The following is a 7,873-nucleotide window of genomic DNA, read 5'->3' on the forward strand; positions in this document are numbered from 1 at the left end:
TCTTTTACTCTTGTTTGTTCACTTTTCCAGCCTATTCCTAGGCTTCTAACTCTGTTAGCCCTAAACTAGGGCTCTGTTTCCAGGGTAGAGAGTGAATTGTTCCAAATTTTGGGGGTTTTGTGCAGCTGTTTTTAGAGACGCTTCTAAGAACCTCTAAGTTTTGGGGTTTCAAAGTTGTATTATGAAAATAGAGAGATCTATTACTTTTCTCATTTGTGCTCTGATCTGTGAATGACACAGTATTCGTTTCTTCCCTAGAACTGTGGGGAGGGTCCCTGTTTCCCTATGACTGGAATCTCTAGTTTACTAGTGCTCCTTCTTGTGCTGGGGACTACCACCCAGGCATGCATCCTGGATTACACTATGGATAAAGCAATAAAGTCCAGCCTCTGTGCTAGCATAAGGATCCCTGTAATCTCCTTCTGCACAGTTGTTAAACACCATCACTCTTATTGCCTGTGGACTGAGATTTCCAGAATCAGGAACCGCTGCTGCTGATTCAGTGGCTTCTAAGGCCTATTCCAGGTTTTCTGGGGTTGGGGCTATCCTGGCACAGCCTGTGCTGGACTGCATTCCACTCTCACTGAGGTGCAACAGACTTTTCCTGCCAACATTCTAAGTTGTATTGGCTTGGAAAATTGTCACTCAGACTTTTTGTGGGACCTGACACTGTAGAATTTGTTTAAAGTCATTATTTAACAATATAAGGAGTGTATTGGGAGATAGCTCAGGTGAATCCCTTTGCTGATTTTTTTTTTTTAAACAGGCATCCCAATAAAGCTTCCTTTATTTGGTTGTGAGAAATATATATGAGAGAGAGGAGATTGCAAAGCACTATACAAATATTATCTCTTTTGATATATACAACTCTGGGCTATTATTGCACCCACTATATAGATGGAGGAAACTGAGGCAGGTAGAACTTTAAAAACTTGTCCCAAGTCAGAAAGCTAGACAGGCATTTCCTGACTACAAATTCAGTACAACCTGTACTATAGCACACCCTAGTGATTGTAGTTTAATGGAATAGCGTTGCATCTCTGCTTTCATTGGGCTTCACCTTCAGGGGAAGGACTTCTGGGATGCAAAGGGAGAAAGTGGCAGAGATCCCAATGCCCCCCTCCCCCAGGTATGGAGGATGGAACTCATTCTAGGGGACTCAGAAGTGTCTATGACATAGCCTCCATTTAGACAGTGGGTGAAAAGAAGGGTTTTTATTTTTCCCATCTTGTCTCTTCTTTCACCCTTAGCTATTGTTCCTCTCTTGAGAGGGAACTTAAGATCACGACCTACAGCTGCAAGTCATTTCAATTCTCTAATGCTGTTTCCTCATCTACAAATGGGGATCCTAGTAGAATTAAAAGCAGGATTTCTTTAACCTATATGGGATTGCTTGCTACCCAGGGAAGGAGGGAGGAAGGGAGGAAAGGAGAAAAATTTGGAACACAAGGTTTGGCAAGGGTCAATGTTGAAAATTTGCATGTATTTTGAAAAATAAAAAGCTATTTTTCTTAGAAGGCTCTGCGAAACAAATTAATCTCAATACTTCTACTCTAATTCTAGGTAGAATTCTATGTCTGGGGGAGAGGTGAAATCCCCTATGTATACGATGTCCTTGCCCTAACAGAATCCTCCAATCTCCACTTGGAAGGGACTTCATAACATCTATTTAAATAAAATCTTCCTCTGAAACTTTCTTTCAAAGTGGTTATCTAGATTTTCTTTGAAGATCTCCAAGAATGGGAAACTCGCTTCCTAAGGCATTAGCTAATTCCCTTTTGGACAGCTTCCAGGGGACTGAATAGAAAGTCCCCTCTGCAGGATCCCCAAATTTCTGCTAATTCTGTCTCCAGGACTGAGTAGTACCAGGCTAAATTCTCTCCTGTAGGACAGCCTCTTTGTATTTGCAGGGCAGGGCAGCCCAACATCCCTCATTATTCCTTCTCCTGTCATCTATCTCAAGAGCAAGAGAATCATTCCATGAAACTTGGAGAAGTTGGAGAAACAAAAACTTTGATCACTAGGCTGAGAGTTCCTAGCAGTGAGTGGGACAGAACAGATACAACTCCCCTCCTCTCAAGCCTCCAACCAACTCCAAGTGACTCACATCCTGAACCTGACTCCAGTGCCTTCATCTCCTGGCAAAGTTGAGTACCCTTCTCCATTCTCTTCCTCCCCCCCCCCCACTCAATTTCAGTGCTGGAAGTATATTAGAGGAGGAGAGCAGAGCTGGTCTCAAGCTGCTGACTGTGGGTGTCCTGCCTTGCCCTTCAAAGTTCATATTGTCACTGGGGAGAATGGAGGGAGCAGTGTGCAAGGCTTTATTTTTCCTGTAGTTGAGACTTCAGAAAACTTTAATCATAGGGAAGAAAGGGTGAGGCCAGATGTGGCACCCTTGGGACCCAATTCAACCTTGCAAATGTCACCTTTGATCTAGAGGGGCTAGGAATGAATTGGCAGCTTTGAAAACACACACACAAACACACACACACAAGTATATGTCAATAAATTTGATAATTTAAGTGAAATGCAGAAACATCTACAAAAGCGTAGATTGCTCAGGTCAACAGAAGAGAAAATAAGTTATTCAAATAGTCCCCTTTTAGAAAAAGAAATAGAACTCGTTATTAATCAACTCCCTGAGAAAAATCTCCAAGACCAGTTCTATTTACATGTGAATTCTACCAAACATGTAAAGAATAATGAATTCTAATACTCTATAAACTATTTGAAAAAACAGGGAAAGGATTCCTACCAAAGTCCTTTTATGACACAGATATGATACTGATACCTAAACCAGGTAGGGTGAAAACAGAGAAAATTACAGACCAATTTCCCTAATTTTGATGTATTTTGATGCATGATGATGAATATTGATGCAAAAAAACTTAAAGTATTAGCAAAGAGATTACAGAAAATCATCCCCAGGATAATATATCATGATCAAGTAGGATTTATACCAGGAATGCAGGGCTGGTTCAATATTAAGAAAACTATTAGCAAAAACCATCTGATCATCTCAATAGATGCAGAAAAAACATTTGATAAAATCCAACATCCATTCCTAATAAAAAACACTTGAGAGTATAGGAATAAATGGACTCTTCCTTAAAATAATCAGGAACATATACTTTTTTTTAAACTAACTTTTTATTGACAGAACCCATGCCAGGGTAATTTTTTACAACATTATCCCTTGCACTCCCTTCTGTTCTGATTTTTTTCCCCTCCCTCCATCCCCTCCCCTAGATGGCAAGCAGTCCTATATATGTTAAATATGTCACAGTATATCCTAGATACAATATATGTGTGCAGAACCAAACAGTTCTCTTGTTGCACAGGGAGAATTGGATTCAGAAGGTAGAAATAACCCAGGAAGAAAAACAAAAATGCAAACAGTTTGCATTCATTTCCCAGTATTCTTTCTTTGGGTGTAGCTGCTTCTGCCCATCATTGATCAATTGAAACTGAGTTGGGTCTCTTTGTCAAAGAAATCCACTTCCATCAGAATACATCTTCATAAAGTATCATTGTTGAAGTATATAAAGATCATTTCATTTCACTTAGCATCAGTTCATGTAAGTTTCTCCAAGCCTCTCTGTATTCATCCTGCTGCTCATTTCTTACAGAATAATAATATTCCATAACATTCATATACCACATTTATCCAACCATTCTCCAATCGATGGGCATTCACTCATTTTCCAGTTTCTAGCCACTACAAACAGGGCTGCCACAAACATTTTAGCACATAAGGTCCCTTTCCTTTCTTTAGTATCTCTTTGGGGTATAAGGCCAGTATTAGCACTGCTGGATCAAAGGGTATGCACAGTTTGATGACTTTTTGGGCATACTTCCAGATTGTTCTCCAGAATGGTTGGATTCATTACAACTCCACCAACAATGCATCAATGTCCCAGTTTTCCCACATCTCCTCCAACATTCATCATTATTTTTTCCTGTCATCTTAGCCAATCTGACAGTGTGCAGTGGTATCTCAGAGTTGTCTTAATTTGCATTTCTCTGATCAATGGTGATTTGGAACACTCTTTCATATGCGTGGTAATAGTTTCAGTTTCATCATCTGAAACTTATCTGTTCATATCCTTTGACCATTTATCAATTGGAGAATGCCTTGATTTTTTATAAACTAGAGTCAATTCTCTATATATTTTGGAAATGAGGCCTTTATCAGAACCTTTAACTGTGAAGATGTTTTCCCAGTTTGTTGCTTTCAGGAACATATACTTAAAACCATCACTAAGCATCATATGTAAACTGGAACCTTTGCCAGTAAGATCAGGAGTGAAACAAGGTTGCCCACTATCACCATTATTATCCAATATTGTATTAGAATGCTAGCCTCAGCAATAAGAGTTGAGAAAGAGTTTAAAGAAATTAGAGTAGGTAATGAGGAAAGAAAATTATCACTTTTTGCAGATGATATATAATAGTATACTTAGAGAACTCCAGAGATTCTACTAAAAAGCTATTAGAAATAATTCACAACTTTAGTAAAGTTGCAAGATACAAAATAAATCCACATGAATCTTCAGAATTTTTATACATCACCAACAAAATCCAACAGCAAGCGATACAAAGAGAAATTCCATTCAAAATAACTGTCGATAGCATAAAATAATTGGGGATCTATCTACCAAAGGAAAGTCAGGAATTATATGAGCAAAATTACAAAACACTTTCTACACAAATAAAGTCAGATTTAAATAATTGGAAAAATATTAAGTGTTCTTGGATTGGCCCGAGCAAATATAATAAATATGACAATACTCCCTAAACTAATCTATTGATTTAGTGCTATACCAATCAGACTCCCAAGAAACTATTTTAATGACCTAGAAAAAATAACAGCACAATTCATATGGAAGAACAAAAGGTCAAGAATTTAAAGGGAATTAATTTTAAAAAATCAAATGAAGGTGGCCTAGCTCTACCAGATCTAAAACTATATTATGAAGCAGTGGTCAGCAAAACCATTTGATATTGGCTAAGAAATAGACTAGTTAATCAGTGGAATAGGGTAGGTTCACAGGACAAAATAGTCAATAATTATAGCAATTTAGTGTTTGACAAACCCAAAGATTCCAACTTTTGGGATAAGAATTCACTATTTGACAAAAACTGCTAGGGAAAACTGAAAATTAGTATGGCAGAAACTAGGCATGGACCCACACTTAACACTGTATACCAAGATAAGATCAAAATGGGTTCATGACCTAGTCATAAAGAACGAGATTATAAATAAATTAGAGGAACATAGGATAGTTTACTTCTCAGACTTGTGGAGGAGGAAGGAATTTGTGATCAAAGAAGAACTAGAGATCATTATTGATCACAAAATAGAAAATTTTGATTATATCAAATTAAAAAGCCTTTATACAAACAAAACTAATGCAAACAAGATTAGAAGGGAAGCAACAAACTGGGAAAACATTTTCACAGTTAAAGGTTCTGATAAAGGCCTCATTTCCAAAATATATAGAGAATTGACTCTAATTTGTAAGAAATCAAGCCATTCTCCAATTGATAAATGGTCAAAGGATATGAAGAGACAATTTTCAGTTAATTGAAACTTTTTGCACTCATATGAAAGTGTCCAAATCCCTATTGATCAAAGAAATGCAAATTAAGACAACTGAGATACCACTACACACCTGTCAGATTGACTAAGATGACAGGGAAAAAAATTATGAATGTTAGAGGAGATGCAGGAAAACTGGGACACTGATACATTGTTGGTGGAATTGTGAATGGATCCAACCATTCTGAAGAACAATCTGGCATTATGCCCAAAAAGTTATCAAACTGTGCATACCCTCAGAGAAGGAGCACTGGGAAATGAATGTGGACTATTTGCATTTTTGTTTTTCTTCTCAGGTTATTGTTACCTTCTGAATCCAATTCTTCTTGTACAACAAGAGAACTGTTTGGTTCTGCACATATATATTGCATCTAAGATATACTATAACATATTTAGCACGTATAAGACTACCTGCCATCTAGGGGAGGGAGTGGAAGGAGGAAGGGAAAAGTCCCAATGGAAGTGAGTGCAAGGGATAATGTTGTAAAAAATTACCCATGCATATGCACTGTCAAGAAAATGTTATAATAAAAAAGAAAACTATTAGCATAATTGACTATATTAATAACCAAACTAACAAAAATCATATGATTTTGTAGTTTTGCTCATAAAGTTTCTGATTTTCCCTTGGCAGATAGATTCCTAAATATTTTATACAATCAGTAGTTACTTTAAATGGAATTTCTCTTTGTAACTCTAACTGTTGGGTTTTGTTAAGTGATATACAAGAATGCTGATGACTTCTGTGGGTTTATTTTGTATCCTGCAACTTTGCTAAAGGTGTAGATTGTTTCTAATAACTTTTTAGTAGAATCTCTGGGGTTCTTTAAGTATACCATCATATCATCAGCAAAGAGTGATAATTTGGTTTCCTCATTGCCTATTCTTATTCCTTTAATCTCTTTCTCAACTCTTATTCCCAAAGCTAGCATTTCTAATACAATATTAAATAGTAATGGTGATAGTGGGCAACCTTGTTTCACTCCTGATCTTATTGGGAATGGTTGCAGTTTGTCCCCATTATATATGACAGCATCTCTATGTTGAGGTGAAAGTACAGTATGTCTGCTTGTTACTGATCCAGTCACTAGTAGCTCAGAATGTTTCACCACAGGGCTGGACAAATGTTCCATATGCTCAACCCCTGTTTCTACAGGTAGTTAAAGTTTTCAAGGTATTGCTTTCCAAGCAACAATTTATTTTCTCATTTTTAAGTATCTCTTGGTTAATCTTAATTGAATACAGAAGGATTCAATTTATAAGTCAGTTCCTCATGAAGTATTTTTAAGATTCTCATATCAGATTCATGATTGAGTTAAAGAAAAAAATAGTAAGTGGTATAAAAAGTTTAAATTCTTTGATGTTTCAGAACTGTAGAATTAACTTTAAGACACTGTACTAAATTGCATGAAGTTTTATTACTGGCAGATTTTAGCAAAGTTATCTAGGTACCTTCTACAGGTGATATTGTGAGGGATATAGAAGACCCTTCCCAAAATGACTACTCAGAGATCATTCAGTAAAAAGCAGAAAAGTTGTTTATTGAAAACCTCTGGAGGATGAGCTGTCCCATCACAAGAGAAGAAAGAGAAACTCGTGGTAGGAGGGCTAAAGAAGTAGTAAAGATTCATAGTTTTTATACAAGAGATTACATCACAAGTAAGAGAACAATGAGAAAGGGACAGGGAGGCATCTATTTGGTTGTTGCTATTTGGAAAGATTGGAATGGAAAGTTTCTGTTTCCCCATAATCTCCTGATTTCTAGGAAACAGAAAATCAGGCCTTCAGGGTTAATCAAGCACATAATGGTCAAGTGAATAGACTAAATATCGATAAATGTCAAACACTGATAAATGTTATCAGCTCATATTAAGTAAATATGTTTATAACTGGCCAAAGCTCAAGTAAATATGGGCCTGCACATATTATACAGGTCATAGGAGAAACACAGAAATAATGAACATAAAATACAGAAAAAGAATTCATACATTCCTGTAAGTTCTCCACCTTATCTTTCAATTCCATACAATTCCCTCCTTGTAATATGTAAATGATTTTTTATCATATTTCTATGCAGAACTTACACACTGTTCAAAATCAGTTTTACATTGTTTATCAAGTTTACCATCAAGATCACCCCTCTCTAATATATTCAGCCTTTTTTTCTGAAGAATCATCATTTTAATAGCATCTTTTATATACAATATGTTGATAGGAACCGTTGAACTATTCTGGTTACTAATGTGGCAACAGGATAATACCATTGATTGC

The sequence above is a fragment of the Antechinus flavipes genome, chromosome 5 (assembly GCF_016432865.1).
Source record: "Antechinus flavipes isolate AdamAnt ecotype Samford, QLD, Australia chromosome 5, AdamAnt_v2, whole genome shotgun sequence".
Classification (NCBI taxonomy): domain Eukaryota; kingdom Metazoa; phylum Chordata; class Mammalia; order Dasyuromorphia; family Dasyuridae; genus Antechinus; species Antechinus flavipes.